This window comes from Trichosurus vulpecula, chromosome 4 (assembly GCF_011100635.1).
Source record: "Trichosurus vulpecula isolate mTriVul1 chromosome 4, mTriVul1.pri, whole genome shotgun sequence".
NCBI classification, from domain to species: Eukaryota; Metazoa; Chordata; class Mammalia; order Diprotodontia; family Phalangeridae; genus Trichosurus; species Trichosurus vulpecula.
In genome coordinates this window covers 171,389,238-171,409,844 of record NC_050576.1, presented here as the reverse complement: position 1 = coordinate 171,409,844, position 20,607 = coordinate 171,389,238, and the positions used below count along the sequence as shown (strand labels likewise).

Here is a 20,607-nt window from a genome sequence, read left to right as displayed (position 1 = left end):
GAGGGGATGTGGGAAAACTGGGACACTAATGCACTGTTGGTGGAGTTGAGAACTGATCCAACCATTTTGGAGAGCAATTTGGAACCATAGTGAAAGGGATATAAAATTGTGTACCCTTTGATCCAGCAATACCCTTCCTAGGTCCACATTCCAAAGACATAAAAAAGCAGAAAAGAGAGAGCTTCCGGGGGGTGGAGCCAAAATGGCGGCTGGAAAGCAGGGACTAGCATGAACTCCCCTCCGAGTCCCTCCAAAAACCTATAAAAAATGGCTCTGAACCAATTCTAGAACTGTAGAACCCACAAAACAGCAGAGGGAAGCAGGGCTCCAGCCCAGGACAGCCTGGATGGTCTCTGGGTGAGGTCTATCCCACACAGAGCTGGGAGCTGGGAGCTGGGAGCTGGGAACTGGGAGTGGAGCAGAGCCCAGTGTGAGCAGCTCGGACTAACCAGACCAGGAGCCGGGAGGAGCAGGCCCTAGAGCCCTGAATCAGTGAGCTGTGGCAGTTACCAGACTTCTCAACCCACAAACACCAAAGACAGTGGAGAAGGTTAGTGGGAAAAGCTGCAGGAGTGGAAGGACTTTGCAGTTCGGCCACTGCCCCCAGGGCAGCGGAGGTGGGGCAGCTACAGCTGCTGTTGCTTCCGGCCCCAGGCCCACCTGGTGGGAGGAATTAAGTGGCGGATCAGAGCAGGAGTGCACAGCCTGCTGAAGATCTAAGCCCAGTCTGGGTTGGGGGTTCTTGGGGAAGGAGGAGTGCTGGTGTGGCAGAGCTGGCACATCACCCCCAAACATGGAACATAGAACTCTTTAGTCTATAAGCAGTCATACCCTGCTGAAAAACTCAAGGGTCAAGTTAGTTGGTTGGGAATATGGCCAGGCAGCGAAAACACACCCAGATTCAGTCTCAGATTTTGGATTCTTTCTTTGGTGACAAAGAAGACCAAAACATACAGCCTAAAGAAGTCAACAAAGTGCAAGAGCCTACACCAAAAGCCTCCAAGAAAAACATGAACTGGTCCCAGGCCATGGAAGAGCTCAAAAAGGATTTGGAAAACCAAGTTAGAGAAGTAGAGGAAAAATTGGGAAGAGAAATGAGAAGGATGCGGGAAAACCATGAAAAACAATTCAATGACTTGCTAAAGGAGACCCAAAAAAATACTGAAAAATACACTGAAGAAAACAACACCTTAAAAAATAGACTAACACAAATGGCAAAAGAGCTCCAAAAAGCCAATGAGGAGAAGAATGCCTTGAAAGGCAGAATTAGCCAAATGGAAAAGGAGGTCCAGAAGACCACTGAAGAAAATACTACCTTAAAAATTAGATTGGAGCAAGTGGAAGCTAGTGACTTTATGAGAAATCAAGATATTATAAAACAGAACCAAAGGAATGAAAAAATGGAAGACAATGTGAAATATCTCATTGGAAAAACCACTGACCTGGAAAACAGATCCAGGAGAGATAATTTAAAAAGTATTGGACTACCTGAAAGCCATGATCAAAAAAAGAGCCTAGATATCCTCTTTCAAAAAATTATCAAGGAGAACTGCCCTGATATTCTAGAGCCAGAGGGTAAAGTAGAAATTGAAAGAATCCACTGATCACCTCCTCAAATAGATCCCAAAAAGAAATCTCCTAGGAATATTGTCGTCAAATTCCAGACCTCCCAGATCAAGGAGAAAATACTGCAAGCAGCCAGAAAGAAACAATTTGAGTATTGTGGAAACACAATCAGAATAACCCAAGATCTGGCAGCTTCTACATTAAGAGATCGAAGGGCTTGGAATACGACATTCCGGAGGTCAATGGAGCTAGGATTAAAACCTAGAATCACCTACCCAGCAAAACTGAGTATCATGCTCCAAGGCAAAATATGGACTTTCAATAAAATAGAGGACTTTCAAGCTTTCTCAGTGAAAAGACCAGAGCTGAATAGAAAATTTGACTTTCAAACACAAGAATCAAGAGAAGCATGAAAAGGTAAACAAGAAAGAGAAATCATAAGGGACTTACTAAAGTTGAACTGTTTTGTTTACATTCCTACATAGAAAGATGATGTGTATTATTCATGAGACCTCAATATCATAATAACTGAAAGGAATATGCATATATATATATGTTTATGTACATATATATATAAGTGAATGTGCATGTATGTATATATGTATGTGTATATATATATATATATATATAGAGAGAGAGAGAGAGAGAGAGAGAGAGAGAGACAGTGAGCAGACACAGGGTGAGTTGAAGATAAAGGGAAGATATCTAAAAGAAATAAAATGAAATTAAGGGATGAGAGAGGAATATATTGAGAGAGGGAGAAAGGGAGAGATAGAATGGGGTAGATTATCTTGCATAAAGGTGGCAAGAGGAAGCAGTTCTGTGGGAGGAGGGGAGAGGGCAGGTGAGGGGGGAATGAGTGAATCTTGCTCTCATCAAATTTGGCCTGAGGAGGGAATACCATACATACTCAGTTGGGTATCTTACCCCACAGGAAAGAAGAGCAAAGAAGATTAAAAAAGGGGGGGGGGATGATGGAGAGGAGTGCAGATGGGGGTAGAGGTAATCAAAAACAAACACTTTGGAAAGGGGACAGGGTCAAGGGAGAAAATTCAATAAAGGGGGATGGGTTGGGAAGGAGCAAAATATAGTTAGTCTTTCACAACATGAGTACTGTGGAAGGGTTATACATAATGATACACACGTGGTCTATGTTGAATTGCTTGACTTCTTAGGGAGGGTGGGTGGGAAGGGAAGAGGGGAGAGAATTTGGAACTCAAAGTTTTAAAAACAGATGTTCAAAAACAAAAAAAAAAGTTTTTGCATGCAACTAGAAAATAAGATACACAGGCAATGGGGCGTAGAAATTTATCTTGCCCTACAAGAAAGGAAGGGAAAGGGGGAGGACAATGGAGTGGGGTGACAGAAGGGAGGGCTGAATGGGGAACAGGGCAACCAGAATATACGTCATCTTGGAGTGGGGGGGAGGGTAGAAATGGGGAGAAAATTTGTAATTCAAACTCTTGTGAAAATCAATGCTGAAAACTAAATATGTTAAATAAATAAATTAAATTTTAAAAAAGCTGAAAGGACCTATTAATACAAAAATATTTATAGCAGCTGTTTTTGTTGTGGCTAAGAATTGGACATTGAAGGTATACCCATCAATTGGGAAATGACTAAACAAGTTGTATGATTGTGATAAAATATCATTGTGCTATAAGAAATGACATGCAGGATGATTTCAGAAAAACCTGAAAACACTTACATGAACTGGTGCAAAGTGAAGTAAATAGAACCAAGAGAACATTGTAGACCATAACAGCAACATTATTTGATGAAGAATGGTGAATGACTTAACTCTTCTCAGCACTACAATGATCCAAGATAATTCCAAAGGACTAATAATGAAGCATACTATCTGCCTCCAGAGAAAAAACTGATATCATTTGAATATGACTGAGGCATGCTATTTTTCATTTTCTTTCACTCTTTTTCTTTTATTCAAGTCTCCTTGTACAAAATGACTAATATGGAAATGTTTTACATGATTGCACATGTAAAAGCTATATCAGATTGCTTACCATCTCAAGGAAGAAGGACAATGAGGAGGAGGAGGAAGGGATAGAATTTGGAACTCAAACTTTAAAAAATCAAATGTTTAAAAATTGTTTTAACATGTAATTGGGAGGGGCAGCTAGGTGGCGCAGTGAGTAGAGCACCGGCCCTGGAGTCAGGAGGACCTGATTTCAAATCCGGCCTCAGACACTTGACACATTTACTAGCTGTGTGACCTTGGGCAAGTCACTTAACCCCAATTGCCCTGCCAAAAAGCAAAAAAAAAAATAAAAAAATAAAAAAATAACATGTAATTGGGGGAGAAAAAATTATATATGCATACATATATAAAATGTAAAATCATATGAAAAATAAATAAATAGAATGGGCAAAAAACAAATAAGCATAAAATGGACTGAAGGCCTGAATACTTTAATCAAGAATCAATACTATGGATCTCACCAGCTCTAGGCGAGGGTTTCATATAGCTTTTTGTAAAAAGAACTCTCAGCTCCAAGTCACATAGCAATGCCTTGTTCACCAGTGCTGGGCAATATTTAAAAAAAAAAAAACTTCATCGCTAAGACTAGATTAAGTGAAATAAGAGATGAAATTGAGGAACAGCTAAAATCTGAAGGGGGAAAAGTTGAAGAACCCAAGGACACTGAAAATCTTCACTTAATACAAACACCAGAAAGTATACCTAATAAAGTAATGGATAACAGAAATATCACTGAAGTCTCTAAAGATTTTGAAATGGAGATAGACATACTTAGAATGGAATTCCAAAAAGTCCTTTTTTAGTTTGATGACATGAAACCACCAATCAGACCAATTATACAAAAACAGAATAAAAACTTTTAAAGTTTTTATCTGCTATAACCATCAAACATAAGCACATTTGCAGTATTTGACAGAAAGGGTAAAAGCATTTCAGGTGCTTCTCTTCCCTAGGTTCCTGTCCTCTGTTAGCCACCACCACAACCACAGAAATGGTGACCACCAAAGTACTGAAAATTGGTAAGAAGCTCTATAAGGGTAAAACAAAAGAAGTCTATGACTTGTTGGATAGTCCTGGAAAAGTCCTCTTGTAATCTAACGACCAGATTACAGCATTGCATTAATGCAGCTAGAAAAAATCACCTGGATGGAAAAGCTGCAATCTCAAACAAAATTACCAGCTCTATTTTCAAGTTGTTACAGGAAGCAGGTATCAAAACCGCTTTCACCAAAAAATGGGGTGAGATAGCTTTCATTGCATCTTAATGTGAAATGATTCCAACTGAATGGGTACAGAGAAGACTTGCAACTTGTTCTTTTCACAAAAGAAATCCTGGTGTCAAAGAAGGATACAAGTTCTACCCACCTAAAGTGAAGTTGTTTTTCAAGGATGATGCCAACAATGATCCACGATGGTCTGAAGAACAGGTTATTGCTGCAAAATGGTGTTTTGCTGGACTTAACATAGGTCAGACTGAAGTAGATATCATGAGTCATTCCATACAGGCTATTTTTTTAAATACTGGAAAAATCCTGGTTACCTCAAAACTGTATACTGCTTGATACAAAGATCGAATTTGGTGTTCACGTAACTACAAAAGGTATCGTTCTTGCTGATGTTATTGATAATGATTCCTGGAGGCTCTGGCCTTCTGGTGAATGGTGTTTGTTGTGCTTTATTCTTAAAGAGGACCAAAATGACATCACTATGCTAGAGTCAAATTTTAATGTGTCTGACTGTGGCTGATCAGACCAATATGAGCTCAGAATGCTCTACCACAGGTCAGGCACAAATAGCCCATGTGAACATTCTGGGTGGAGTCTCTAAATTTATGCATCCTGCATTTCCTGCTTCAATTTGACTTTGCTCATAGAGCATAGCACCTTCTCTGATGTGGACATACCATCCTGAGTGGTCCTGTGCCAGTGTCTCCCATGTCACACAATCAATTCCAAAGTTCTTAAGAGAGACCTTGAGAACGTCCTTGTATCCCTTCTTCTGATCACCATGCGAGCACTTGCCCTGTGTGAGTTCTCCATAAAATAGTCTTTTTGGCAAGCGTAGTTTTCATTTGAACAATGTAACCAGCCCATCGGAGTTGTGTTCTCTGAGGCAGACTTTGAATGCTTGGCCATTTAGTCTGGAGACAGAACCCAATAGAAAGACAAACAGTTATGTTGGGACCTTGAGGAAGTGACTCCTGAAGGCCTCCAGATGGTGAAGAAAAACTTTGAATGGGTTGCAGAAACAGTGGAGTTGCTTCATAAAGTGGAAAGTCCACGCAGAGTTGTGGTATTTATGGACTCAACTTCTGACCTTGATCATTGTGAAAAAATTAAGAAGGCTTGTGGAAACTATGGAATTCCTGTGAACTTTGAGTAACATCTGCCCATAAAGGACCAGATGAAACTCTAAAGATTAAAGCAGAGTATGAAGGTGATGGTGTTCCCACTGTATCATGGCAATAGCTGGCAGAAGCAATGGTTTGGGACCAGCAATGTCTGGTAACAATGCATATCCAGTAATTAACTGTCCTCCCCTTACACCTGATTGGGGAGTTCAGGACGTATGGTCCTCACTTTGAATGCCTAGTGGTCTTGGCTGTTCAACTGCACTTTCACCTGAGGGAGCAGCTCAATTTGCAGCCCAGATATTTGGATTAAATAACCATTTGGTATAGGCTAAACTTCCAGGAAGCATATTAAACACATGGGTTTCCTTGAAGCAGGAGGATAAGAAAATCAGAGAATGCAGTTTATAAGAAGGCAGTGCATTTTTAAAAGGGGAAAACAAAAAGATTCTAATTTAGCTTCATAAAGCATTACCAATCAGGCAAGAGAAAAAATCATTCTAAACTCATCATAGAAAAATGCTAATAAAGTTTCTTACTTGGTTTTATGTTTATGGTCTGATAGAATGTATGTGTATCTTCATCCTTAGTATGCATATTCCTTTATAAGAGAAATTTTGTAATCCTGTCTGGGAAAAAACCAAAAACGACAACAAAAAGCATTTCAGGCTCTGTATATAGTAGTTCATATGATATACATTGCCATGGTAAGAATGAGCCCTGCCTTAAATCCATTGTCATATCTCCTATATATGGCTAATATTGCTTCCAGATTAAAGAAGGTATCAAATCAAAACATCTTATTAACCAGTCAATGAATATGAATGACAACAAAGTATACAGCTCCACCAGTAAACAAATCAAACTGTTCCTTCAACTCAATTAATCTTTCCCCACCAATAGCAAAATATAATTTGGATTTAATAGCCAAGAAATTTTTAATGTGTCCCTAGGAAAGAGAGACTGAAGTTTTCAAGCTTGAATCTGGAGGTCACAATGAACTGAAATATGAGGGTGATACCTAAAAATCCCTTGGTCTTAATGCTCCCAGGTGGGAAGGCCACCTTGGCCAGGTAGAGCATGCCATTGTCACCCAACACATGAGCTCTCACTTCCCCCTCAGCTGTCTCCTCCATTGTCATTTTGTCTTTCTTTATAATCTCACTTTCAATTCTACTACAGAAAGTATTTTTATAGTTTTATTGTTGCTATTAAATAAACAGATATTTTAGCTTAGAAAATACTTTGTTCTTCTCCAGTCAAGATATTCAGCATACAGATATCAAGAAGTCTGTGGCTGAATACAATAAGAAATGTATTGGTATCACAAAATCAAACATTGATGGGAAGAACAAATTTAAAGTAATAAAAAGTTATGCAATACTATTCCTAATGTATGCTCTCAGAGTGGTAAAGTAGATTGTGACATTTGGAGAGTATCCTAACAAAACCCCATAAAATATTAACAAAACACAGGGCCCATCTCCCTGAGGCAACTCAGGGTGCTGAAGAAGAACAGCTCTTCCAAACCATAAAGGAGGAAGAGGATTGATAAATATTCTTAGAGCACATGACATATCAAACACCCCACTTTTAGATCAAGTAGACATCAATTCCCTGGGAAATAGTAAAGGCTGGTGACAGGTCGATGCCATTGGGTTTGCCAAATGTGCGAAACCTTAGGTGGGTTACATCAAAAGGCCCTCTATGGGTGATATCCTCATAAACTTTGCCAGTAAGATGTCTTTAAAGAGGTATCAAGAAAAGGACTGAGTCACGCAGATTTGTTTGTGTAAATAGAAGGCTTTTATAATAGCAACTCAGTACCAGGTCATTGCCACTTGACATTACATGAGGATTATCCTTCAACAGCCCTGACTTAGTGATCGATGCAGATTATGCAATGAAATGACAGACATAGCCTCAGTGAATTTAAATGACATTTTGCTATCACTGGAGTAAGATTCCATGAATTGAAGGAGCATGTGTTTTTTGAGTGGATCCACATAGTTTGATTTCATTCATATACAAATGTCTAATAAGATGTTTCAGCACCACTCTATTTTTAACTTATGTTCCGGGCCAGGGACAACTCAGGACAGAAATGAAATATGACACTCATAGACTAAATAGCATTTGACAAAAGAAACATATCTTATAGTCGCATAGAAATGGGTATTTAGCAAAAAATATATAGTTAATTCAGTTGGACATAACTTCCTTTACTTCCACATTTGCCATAGTGGCCTGGCCAGTTAAAAGGGTGTGTGGCCTAAAACAACATTGGGACATCTATCAAGCCTAAGGAGTGCCAACTATTTGTGCTCTGGGTTTTAACTTTTGGGCAATTGGAAAGCTTTATCAATGGTTTAAGCCTTAGAGGCCTAGATCAATTAAGTCTTGCCTTTTTAAGAAACAAAATTTTTTTAATTAGCCTATACGGCAGGGACTTTCCAGTATAACCACGGTGGGCTCCAACTACATTAGTGACCATTATTGTTCCTAGAACTTGGAAGCCATACTTAGTTTTATTTAGGAGAGATGATCATGTATTTAAGGCTGGATGTAACCATAAGAGATTTAACTACAAAAAATGCCACTTTTATATCAATTATTTTTGATGTTACTATGTTGGTGGCATGTTTGAGAACAATTTTTATGTGGGTATATAGGTCTGTCATATATTTGCAGGACATGAGTGTAGAACTGAGTTAAAAGGCTTTGAAATAATCAATAAAGGCATCGTAACTATTAGGGCACTTTAGATTCAGCTCAGCGCTCCAGCGCTGAGATATTTTTGAATCCTGACTCTGTCATCCAGTGTGTTAGCTCTCCCTCCCAGCTTTATGTCACCAGCAAATATGTTAAAGGTACCATCTGTGCTTTTATCTGAGTCGCTGGTAAAAATATTCAATAGTACAGGGCCTGACACAGATCTCTGGGACACTCCACTGGAGATGCCAAATTGACATTGACTAGCAATAGCTAGTACTCTTTGAGTATAGCCGTTCAGCCAATTCCAGAATCATCTAATTATACTATTATCTAGCCAACTTCTCTTCGTCTTGTTTACAAGAGTAGCATGAGAGACTTTATCAAATGCTTTGCTAAAATCTAGATAAACTATATCTACAACATTCCCCTGAGTTACCAGTTTAGTAATGCTGCCAAAAAATGGCAATAAAATTAGTCTGGCATGACCTGTTCTTGACAAAGCTATGCCAGTTTCCTCTTTTTACTGCTTCCTTTTCTAATTGTTCATTAACAATCCCTTCAATGATACATTCTAGACCTTTGCTAGGAATTGAATTTGAGCTCATTGGCCATTTCTGCAGACTCCATTTTGGGGCCTTTTAAAAAAAAATCAAGTCAACATTTGCCCTCTTCCAATCCTGCAGTATCTGTCCCGTTCTTCACAGTCTTTCAAGGATCACTGCTGGTTCTTTCATCTCCAGGGAATGAAGTTCATTGGAGCCTGGCGTCTTGAACTTGGTAAGAGCAGCTACTATAGATGTTGCTATGAATTTCGGTTCTCCATTAGCTATTCTGGTTCTCCTTCTTCTAGACAAAAGATCTTCTCCTTGTTAGGAAAAGCAACAACAAACACCAACAAAGGAAATAAGAGTTGAGTAGTTCTGTTCTCCCTTCGTTGTCCATCATCATAGTCCTGTCCACATTACACAGAAGTTTTATCCTTTCACTGTTGCTTGTTGTCATCATTCAGTCATTTTCAGTTGTGTCTGATTCTTCATGACTTCATTTGGCATTTTCTTGGCAGAGATACTGGGGTGGTTTGCTATTTCCTTCTCCAGCTCATTTTACAGATGAGGAAACTGAGGCAAAGAGGGTTAAGTGACTTGCTCAGGGTCACACAGCTAGTAAGTGTCTGAGGCCAGATTTGAACTCAGGTGTTCCTGACTCCAGGTTCTGTCCACTGATGCACCTATCCCTTCACTGGTCCTCTTCTTTTCCTCAATATGTCTAAAAGCACCTCCAAAACCCTTTTGGTTATCCTTCACTTTTATCACCAGCATCAGATCATTCTGGTACTTAATCATCAGCGATCCTAGCTTTTGATTTCTCCTCCATTACCTGACTTTGCTTTCGTATTCTACATTTGTCTTTTTAAATCTAAATTGGTTGGTTTGTTTGCTATCTATCCATACAGATCTCTTCAGATAATGTTCTCCTTTTCTCCCATCATAATTTTTCTTTTGTATCTTAGTATTTGATGGTTAAGTACTTCCCATCTCTCCTGGGTTATTTTCCCCTGTAGAATTTTATTCCAGTGGGATTTTACTGATCATCTCTACTCTTTAATGAGCAGAGAAGATCTCTACTTCTCTACCTCTTGAACTCTACTCGAGCCAGATTTAATCTATGCCAAATTTCTTCTCCTTTTCACTTAGGCAGCTAGGTGGCTAGCGGATGAGGTGCTGACTTGGGGTGAGGAAGACATGAATTCAAATAATTACCTGTTGTGTGACCCCTGGGCAAGTTATTTAACCTTCCTCAGCTTCCAATTTCTCATCTGCAAAATGGATTTTGCTGGAACCATATTCTATTCATGGGCTCATCTCACCTGGTTTCAGTGACACCTAGGAAGTCTTGAATTAAGATCCCTCATTCATCTTACCTTTTAACCATGCCTTGTGCATTTGTGTATAAACATCTGAGGCCAGAGATTTTATTACTGGCTCCTTACTGGACAACTCCAGGGCTATTTTGCTTCCTATGTTGTAGACACTCTGTGTAGTAGTAAGCTTGGTGGATATAAGTAGGCAGTTTGCACTCTCTTTTTAAGTTTAAATTCTTTTTGTCTATTTTTTCAAGATTCCAGGCAAATACGTTCTTACCAGCCTTTATTAGGTATACTCTATCCCTAACCAGGAGCTTACCATTCCTATATTTTAAGAGGTGGTCCAGAAATCCAGATCCCATTTCCAGACACCATCTTCTTAACTAATTATTCACGTACCAAATTTGCTTTTCTCTTCTGATGTTCCTACCTTCAATCAGAAACTATGAGGAAAACACCAAGTATGCCCCCCAAGGTTTTCAGTTTCTTACCAAAAACTTCAAAATTTTTAGCAATGCTTTCTAAACCACTTTTGGCAGAAATAAGTTCAGAAGAGGAAAGAGACAATAGGATCATTTTGCTACCATTGTGTCTGAGGCGCTTCTTTTAAAACTCTATAAAAGAAATTTAGAGTTTCATATATAATCCTTATTTCTATTCTTTGTATATTGAAATCTTCATATTTGTTGATTTTCATAAAGAGGAAAATTTTTAAAATAGATTTGTTATCTGCATCTACAAAAAGAACTGATAAATAGAAGTAGGTATAGAATAATTTTACATATATACCTGTGTCTAATGATAGACATCTCTAGGGTGGGAGAAGAGGAGGGAAGAAAAAAAAAAAGAAAAAAGAAATTTACATGATAATTTTGTTGTATATTTGAAAGGAATAGCAAGATGTGCGTAGTAGATTTGCATGTACAATCATGTACAATCATCTTTTTACTGTACTATGTCAGGGGTGGGGAACCTGTGGCCTCAAGGTCACATATGGCTTTCTAGGTCCTTGGATGTGGCTTTTTGACTGAGTCCAAGTGTTACAGAACAAATCCTTTCATTAAGAGGATATGTTCTGTGAAGTTTGGATTTAGTCAAAGGGCCACACTCAAGGACCTAGAAGGCCACATGTGGCCTCGAGGCCACAGGTTCCCCACCTTTGTACTATGTTATGGAAATGCTTGTTTTATGCCATAAATTAAACATAAAATAAGAAAAAATAGACTCCTTCTAGCACAGGGTATCTTCATCTTTCACCATCTTCATCTTGCCATAGACCTCTTTGGCAACCTGTGGAAATCAGGATAATGCTTTGGCCTATGTTCATGACTGAGGAAAATGCTAAATTTCAGTTAGAGGTTAGCAAAAATAAAGATGTCATTTGTTTTTCCCATCCTAGTTCACAGACCTCCTGAGTATATCCATCGACCCCACTGGGTCCTCCAGATTAAGGACCTCTATTCTAGCAGTGTCATTTGTGCCTATATCAACCACCAGAAGTGGATAACAGTCATCTGGTTTGATAATACCTGAGGGGGATTTCTCTCTCACTTCCTGGACAAAGGCTAGGGAGGAAATTGCCCTTTTTCTGTTTTTCTCAAGTCAACAAATAGCTGCCTGAATATCTTTTAGCAGAGAGTGACCAACCAATACACATCATCTCTTTTGACCCTTGCTAGATGCTCTCTCATCTGGCAGCTGCTATAAATCCATTTCATCATTCCTGGGAGGACAAGCAGCTGCTTCTTCCTAAGAGGGAACAGTTCCATCTCTTCAGAAAGAGCCTCATGGCTATTATTAGCTCCAAGAGTTCAGTGGTCTTTCTTTCCTTTTTCCTCAGCACCGTATCCTTCCACCATCCTAAATCCTGCTTCTTCACGCTCCTTTTCTCCTTTGTTTTTACACTGAAGCTCTTCTTCTGTTTTTTTTTTTTTTGGTGTTGTTGTTTGTTGTTGTCACTGATGATATTTTTTTAAAGAAACAATTCATTTTCCCGAGAAAGGAGTGGTTCTAATACCTTTGAATCCTCTTCTAGGAGAGAAAACAACCTACAACTTTACCATAGATTACAGTCCCTTTACTGTGGCCAATATAAATATTATATACTCTGTAAAGGTCACCTAAAAATCCTTCTTGCTCTCCAAACCTACTAAAAGTCAAATGACACCAATCCAATCACTCTTGAGAGCAGTTTGGAACTATGCCCAAAGGGCTATAAAACCGTACATACCCTTCGATCCAGCAACGCCACTATTAGGTCTACATCCCAAAGAGATCATAAACAAAGAGGAAAGGACCCACACGTACAAAAGTATTTATAGCAGCTCTTTTTGTGATGGCGAAGAATTGGAAATTGAGGGGATGTCCATCAATTGGGGAATGGCTGGACAAGTTGTGGTATATGAATGTAATGGAATGCTATTGTTCCATAAGAAATGGTGAGCAGGTGGACTTCAGAAAAACCTGGAAAGACTTACATGAACTGATGCTGAGTGAAATGAGCAGAACCAGGAGAATATTGTATGCAGTAGTAGCAACATTGTGCAATGACCAGCTTTGATAGACTTAGCTCTTCTCAGCAATACAAGATTCTAAGACAATTCCAAAAGACTCATGATGGAAAATGCTATCCACATCCAGAGAAAAAATTATGGAGTCTGAATGCAGATCGAAGCATACCGTTTTCTCTTTTTTTTTCTTTCTTGTGGTTTTTCTCTTTTGTTCTAATTCTTCTTTCACAAGAGGATTAATATGGAAATATATTTAATATGATTGTACATGTATAGCCTATATCAGATTGCTTGCTGTCTTGGGGAAGGGGGAGAGGAGGGAGGGAGAAAAAAGCTTGGAATTCAAAATCTTATAAAAGTAAATGTCGAAAATTATCTTTACATATAATTAGAAAAAAAATAAAATCCTATTAAGTGGGAAAAAAGTGAAATGACGAATCACCAAATATTCTCTACAGACATTACTCTAGAACCCTCTCAGAAACTCAGACCCAGAATAGCTCTATCTCGTTGACCTATTCTGTATCCCTCCTTGCAAAATAAAAATAAGTAGGGCAGTTTTCAGTACACTAAAAAAAAAAGGTCTTCCATGGTTTTGTCAACAATGCTTCCCAGGTATTCAAGAACTGTCCCAATTTTAAATACTTTGTCCCATTGTTCCTGTAAATGATCACAACATCCTTGAAAACCCAATGTTGAAGAAATAGAATGAATTGTCACTAAAAATTACAGAAAATATACAGACATTGTAAAAAAAATGAGGACCACCAAAATTGGAGGATCACAAAATTGAAGAAACATTTACTGATAATGGACAGCACCTGTGGGCTACCCACAGCTATTTGACTTCAACTCTAATCCATGAAATAATAAAGCCCAAATTATGTTGATCCATCCCACTAGAATAAGAGTCCCCAACAAGTCAATGATTATCTAACCGTCAATCACAAAACCATAGGCTAGTGCTTGCTGCCACCATGCCTCTCCCATTGGAGCCACAGGTAGCAGCAACCACTGTGCACCAAAAGGTTTGGGGAAAATCCTGGATCAGCTCTCTGCTCTTGGAGACTTCCACAGAGAGGAAAATGTGGTTGGTAGCCACATGATACCTTGTCATCAACTTGCACTCTCCACTCTGCCCTAAATCATGACTTCACAAAAATCGACATCAGGACAAGATCAGGGCCTATGATCATTCTCCTTAGCTCATGGTCATTTTCTCCTTTCCCAGACTGCTTAGTATTTTAAAAGTCAATAGGTAGTCTTATTCAATCCAACAAACATTTTCTAAAGCACCTACTGAGTGCTCTGTAACCCTCCCAGACACTCAAGCTCAGAATGACTCTATGTCCCCCACCTGTTCTCCTGACAAAAGAAAAGTAGATAGGACAGCTTCCAGTAAACTAAAAATATCTTCCATGATTGACAAAATAAAAGACAACATCTGTCCCCAAGATGCTTACATTCTGCTAGGGGGCCTGATACTGCTTAAAGGGAGATGATATCGTTAATGTACTGCTCAGGGACAAATAGAAAGAACATATCTGATTTCTTGACATCCAACCTAGCTTTTAAATCTGGAAATCCTTAGTAAATACATCAACATAGGAACGAAGGACAGGTAGGTGGCACAGTGGATAGAATGCTAGGCCTGAAGTGAAGAAGATTCATCTCCCTGAATTCAAATCTGGCCTCAGACACTTCTAGTTGTATGACCCCGGGCAAGTCATTTAATTCTGCTTGCCTCAGTTTCCTCATCTGTAAAATGAGCTGGAGAAGGAAATGGCAAATGACTCCGGTATCTTTGCCAAGAAAAACTTCAAATAGTGTCATGAAGAGTCAGGCATAATCGAACAACAACAAAAGGAATGAAGAATTTATCTTTCTAGTATCTGTACCCTCTTAATAGATGGGAGGCTTTTCTACTCTAAAGCTGTCCTTTTACTGTGGTTCCAAAGGCAGTCAGGCAAATTCTTGCCCAAGAAGCTGTCTCCAAAAGATAACATGGCAAAATATCCTGCCTTAGATACCTCATAGCTGTGTAACCCTGGGCAAATCACTAAGCCTTTCTATTCCTCAGTTTCTTCACCTATAAAATGAGGGAGTTGGATTCAGAGGACTCTTCCAGCTCTAAATCTATTATCCTATGCCCAGGTCTGAAACAGCTTTGAACCAATCCCTTGGAAACTCATCTATTACAATTGGACGATAAAGCAATTTAAGCTTTATATCCCACCTCTTTCATGGAACCTCGGTTCCTTCTTTGAAATAGAAAAGAGATGGAAATATCTGCCTCTCCCTAACAAAGGGACCCTGTCCTGTGGGGCACAGACCTGCCAACACTAAGAAAGGTTGTAGGAGGCTAGGGCCCTATTACACATAAACATCCTGAGGGCAGGAACCATGTATTTTTTTGTATTCTGACTAATACCAGGGGCTGTGTGAAATGATTCAAATTCACACCAGCATCTTACTGTTTACCTATTTACAACTTTTCAAGGAGCTGAGTCATTTTGACTGAATTTTATTTCATAATAATAGGCACCATGATGCAATTTAAATTTGCTCTGCACATCAGGCTTCTGACTGGAAACAAAATGGCGGACAGTAAGTTTTCCAATGAGAGTCTTCTGGGATTGTCAGCATGAGGCCTGTCATTTGCAGAATCAGTAGTTATATGTTGATTGGATTAAATCACTTAATTCCAGATGATTGGTTGCTTTAATTTTTTTTAATTTTATTTTTAGAACCTTCTCTAGGCCACATATACTAATATGCTACTCCAACTCTTGGCATAGAGATGCTCCTGGGTTCTCCAAGGCCGTGCCAGCAGAGCCCAAGCTGGAAAGGCTTCAAGTCCAGGTCCGGTAACAGATTGTCAGTATCTTCCATCCAAGGACCAACTCAGCTAAATTTGGAGAGTCTCATCAGCAGCCAGTCGGCCACATGGCAATGAATTTTTTGGCCACAATAATTCATAAAGACTGTCTACTGAGGGGCAGAATGATTGTGATCTCCATGAGTAAAGAGTGGGCAATGATGGAATCAGGAATCCTTTAATATATGGAAATATTTTTACACTGAGGAGATTATTCAGAGGGCCTGAGAGGCAGACCCCTTGGAGTTTATCCCACTTGATTCACTCTGGGACTTAGAATTGTGAAAAGAAAAAAACAATTCCAGTAGAGAAAGGGGCTGGTGATGTCGCATGACAAATTGATAAGGCAGAAGGCTGTTTGAAAATAATCAGAAATTCTCTCAGGAAGCCCAATTATATTCTTATATTGTGAATCAAAATGCTGATGCTAAAGACCTGACCTATCATTCACATACCTTTTATCCTGTAATTAAACCAGATAAGCTGCTGGGCTAATTCTTTCCTGAATGATACCACCCTTTGAGCAAGACTGTACATCTGCAGAAGACTTCACTCTGATGATCTATTATACCAATATTTCACTGTAGTGAGCTGCCTCCTTAATGATTTACCCATAACCCATCATCAGAATGAGACGCACTTATAATATATTACTCAATAAGTCTGTGGTGGCCAAGAGAGAAAGTCAGGTTCACTGACAGAGGAAGTGCCCTTACATGGTAGATATCAGCTCACACGTAACATGCTGGGATCTCTCTTCCTATATAAATGTGTGTGCCTATTTTCATGAGCATGTCTCTGTTACCTATCTCTGTCTCTCTGTCCCTGTTTATTTCTGTCTGGCCATCCATATCTCTATCTCTCAGTCTCTGTCTCTCAATCTCTATCTCTCTGTCTGTCTCCCCTGACCTATAATTTTATTGGCATAGAGAGCTCGTTGGTGTGGAAACTCCTTCCAACAACGCAAATAGGCAATTATTCTGTAATTTAAAGTCTAAAAGACTGGGGTTACTAAGAGGATAGGTGACTTGTCCAAAATCACACTGCCAGTATGTGTCGGAGACAGGAGTTGAGCCCAAACTTTCCCCTCTAAAGCTGTCTATCTAGCCACTGTACCACACTGCCTCCATCTTTAGGTCCGTCATGGATAAAACATGATCTTGGCTACCTCATAGACTCTCAGAATTGAAGGGACACTCAAAAAGCCACCTAGTCCATAACCTCCTTCCTGTCTTCATCTGAGCCATGGCAGACAGCAGTCTAGTTGTCCTACTCTTTAAGATCTCTGGGAGACATTCCATGGCCTCCTATAACAAGTCTGAGAAGCTCTTTCTCAGATCCACAGCTGGCTCTATCTCCAGGGTACGTGGCTAGCTATATTCCCTAACTTTCAGAGCAGGCTGAAAGTTCTCCTGCTCAAAATTGCCTACCCTTTGGACCTGCTCTAGTACTTGATTTTCACCACATGTGAATTCAGGTCCTGAGACTCCAAAATGCACATGTCATCATTAACAACTATTTCCCTGTTCATTTCTCAAATCAAGTTGCTGTTACAACAATTTTTGAAAGGATGCTGACACCCCGGGCAGCCAAGGAGACGAAGAGACTCAGAATTATTCCAGTGCCTGGTGCAATGCCTTGACCGTAGTAGGAACCTAATAAATGCTTATTGATTAATTGATTGACTCCTTCTAAGCTCGTACTGGTCTGATCAGCCACAGTCAGACACACTGTACTTCAGCCCCAACAGAGTGATGTCATTTAGGTATCTTCAAGAGCAGAGGACAACAACCACCATAGATTGGTTCCATCCATGGACCAGCTGAAGAACCAGGAATTTTCAACCTGCAGAAAATAAGACCTAGGTAAGAGTCTGTAAAATGAGTAAATTGGAATAGTCTCCAAGCTTCCTTCCAGCCCTAACCTCTGTGCTCCTAACATCCTATGACCTTATGACATGATAGCTATCTTCAAGGTTCCAAAAGGTAAAACTAGGGACAATGGGTAGAAGTTAGAGAGAGGCAGACTTTGGTTCAGTATAAAGAAAAAAGTTCCTAGTAATTAGAGTTATTCAAAGAGTAGAGTTACCTGGATCTGGAAGTCATGGTTTCCACATCACTGAAGATCTTTGAAGCTGATGGAAGCTGGATGACCACTTGTCAAAAATTCCACAGATAGGACTGATGATTCAAGTGAAGGGTCTTCTGAGGACTCTTCCACCTCTAAGATCCTATGAGTCTATTTCTCTGGACTTGATACCATATCTGCCTAAAGGGGTTCTTCACCTTTTTGTGTGTCATGGACCTTCTCTGAATCATGCTCTTAAATGCATACAATAAAACACATAGAATTACAAAAAGAACTAAATATATTGAAAGAAAGATGTAATTTTTTTCATATCCAAGTTCACAGACCTCCTAAGAATGCCCTACCCAGAATATCAATATATGCCAAACTCTGTTACTTAGCTAGGTTCCCCATTCTGGCCCCCTTTGGCCAGCCCTGTCTTCTTTCTATCAATGACCTAGTGGGACAAAAAGGATGCCAGAAGCTGAAGAGTTGGTAACAAAGACAACAACTTCCAGACTGGACTGGAGATCATTCCCCACCCCACCAAGGAAATCCACCTGGTTTTTAGAAGCCCGCCCTGGGGCTGAGCTATCCTGATCGTTAAGTAAATGCAAATTCATTTAACTCACTAACCAGCCTCAGACCAAGCTTTTCACATCCTATCCAGCCATCCGCCTTGGGCATCTTGCCATCTGCCCTGCCAACCACATACAGAAACTCCCTAATCCCAACCTTCTACCTCTTGCTCTAGGAACAGCAATGAAATTAACACTACTATTGCTTTTGGAAATAACATGACAATCTACTGCCCTGTGACTCTACTCATTGTCCTTATGACTCCTTAAACCAAAACTCTCTTCCTTGGACATCTTTTCCTTATGTGTGCTGCTTTATTAGAATATAAGTTTTCTTGAGGGCGGGAATGGTCTAAGTCTTGAATTTGAATCTCCATTGGTTAGCGACTGGTACTTAATTTTTTAAAATTCATTCAAAGCCAGCTTCCCCAATTTGTGATTTTTATTACAATATTAACGTACTAATGTTTTAGCATCGGCTGTGCACTGCTCTTTCTGCCAAAAGCATCTATCCGTAAATCCCTCGGATAAGTAAGAAAACTGAGAGTCAAGGGTCCTGAATCAAATCGACTAAATGACCTCATATCAAATATCAGGGCATTAAGGGTCTTGATTTTCCTGCTTTAAAAATGGAAATTCCACTAATCGCATTGGTTGACTGTGAGATTACTTCCTTGCCTTGGGTCCCTTATCTGTAACTCAAGGACAATAATATCTGTAGTATTAATAACCTCACAGTCTTGTTGTGAAGCTAAAATGAGATAAAATACATAAAACACTTTGCAAATGTTGAAGTGCTGTATAAATGTCGGGGGGGGGGGGTGATGGTAGTGGTGGTGGTGGTGCTATCATCACCATCATTGTTATTAAATAGCCTTGAGTTTCCCCTATAACAGGACCCCAGACAGGCACTCCATATACTGTCCCTGACATCCCACCATGTGTCTGGCTTTACCCCTACATGGCTGGAAGCCTTTAGAATCTGTCTCTGTTAAGACCAAAAATGAAAGATTTGGCAGTACAGGAAGAAGGTTCTTGGTGGGTAGCCAGGCATGAGAAATGTGATGACTTAGAGAAGGTCCTTTAGGAACTAGGAGGCTGTGACTCCTGCTGGGGTGATGGAAAAGGGCCATTGCGTCTCGGCTGGTGGAAGGAGAGGGAAGCTGGGTGATGAAGCCCAAAAGCCGCCTGGCTTCCTTTTTAATATTCAAGAGATGACCTCAAGCATCCTCGGCTTTCAAACTGAGAGCACCAGGAGGGGATCTGAAGAACAACTGGTGCATCCTTTGGAAAAGTCTCAGATTCAATTGCTAGACCAGAACACTCCACTTTTCCACTCATCTACCCTTATCCTGCTACCCTTCCCATGATTTCATAGTCCTCAGATGTCTGGGCCAATTCTGCAGTGACGTCAATCGCCCCATGGCATACTTGGCTCTTGATACTGTTAGGAGGGGCCCACCTTCCTACTCCCGGCAGCCTGGGGCAAAGAACAAGAGGCCACCCAGAAGGCACATAGCTTACGCCGAACGCTTGGAGAGAGTAAGACACAGCCTAATGTGGAGGAGCTGAGATGGAAGAGGAAGTACGGTGAATTCTCCTGGACCTTCAGATCCCTGCCTCTAGCAGGGCCCCTCACTACCCTGACCCCAGCCCCAGCTCCATCTGTAGGGTCTCACTAATACTAGGATCATGGATATAAAGCTGAAGTGGTTCTCAGAGGCCAGCTAGTCCAAATCTCATTTTACAAATGAGGAAAGTGAGACCCAGGGAAATTAAGTGATTTGTCTAGGGTCATGGTGGGATCTGAACCCGGGTCTCTTGAATTGAGAGACAATTCTTTCTATTATACATAACATCTTTCTTCTCCACTTTTTCCTCTTCCTCTTCTCCCTCTCCGTCCTCCTTCTTTTCCTCTCTCCTCTTCTTCTTTTTTCTTTTCCTCTCCCTCCCACCAACAGATTTAGAGCCGAAAGGGCTGCTTCCCTCTACATTTCACAAGGAGTATATTCAAAGAATCGTCATCTGAAAGGATCCAGCCTTGAAGAAGATGAATCACGGCAACTGTTGACCCCATGTG

At 40.1% G+C, this 20,607-nt stretch overlaps 1 pseudogene; it reads left to right on the top strand.

Annotated features, from left to right (window-relative positions):
- The first annotated feature begins 4,556 nt into the window (after positions 1-4,556).
- Positions 4,557-6,326, top strand: LOC118848857 (annotated as a pseudogene).
- The last annotated feature ends 14,281 nt before the right edge of the window (positions 6,327-20,607 follow it).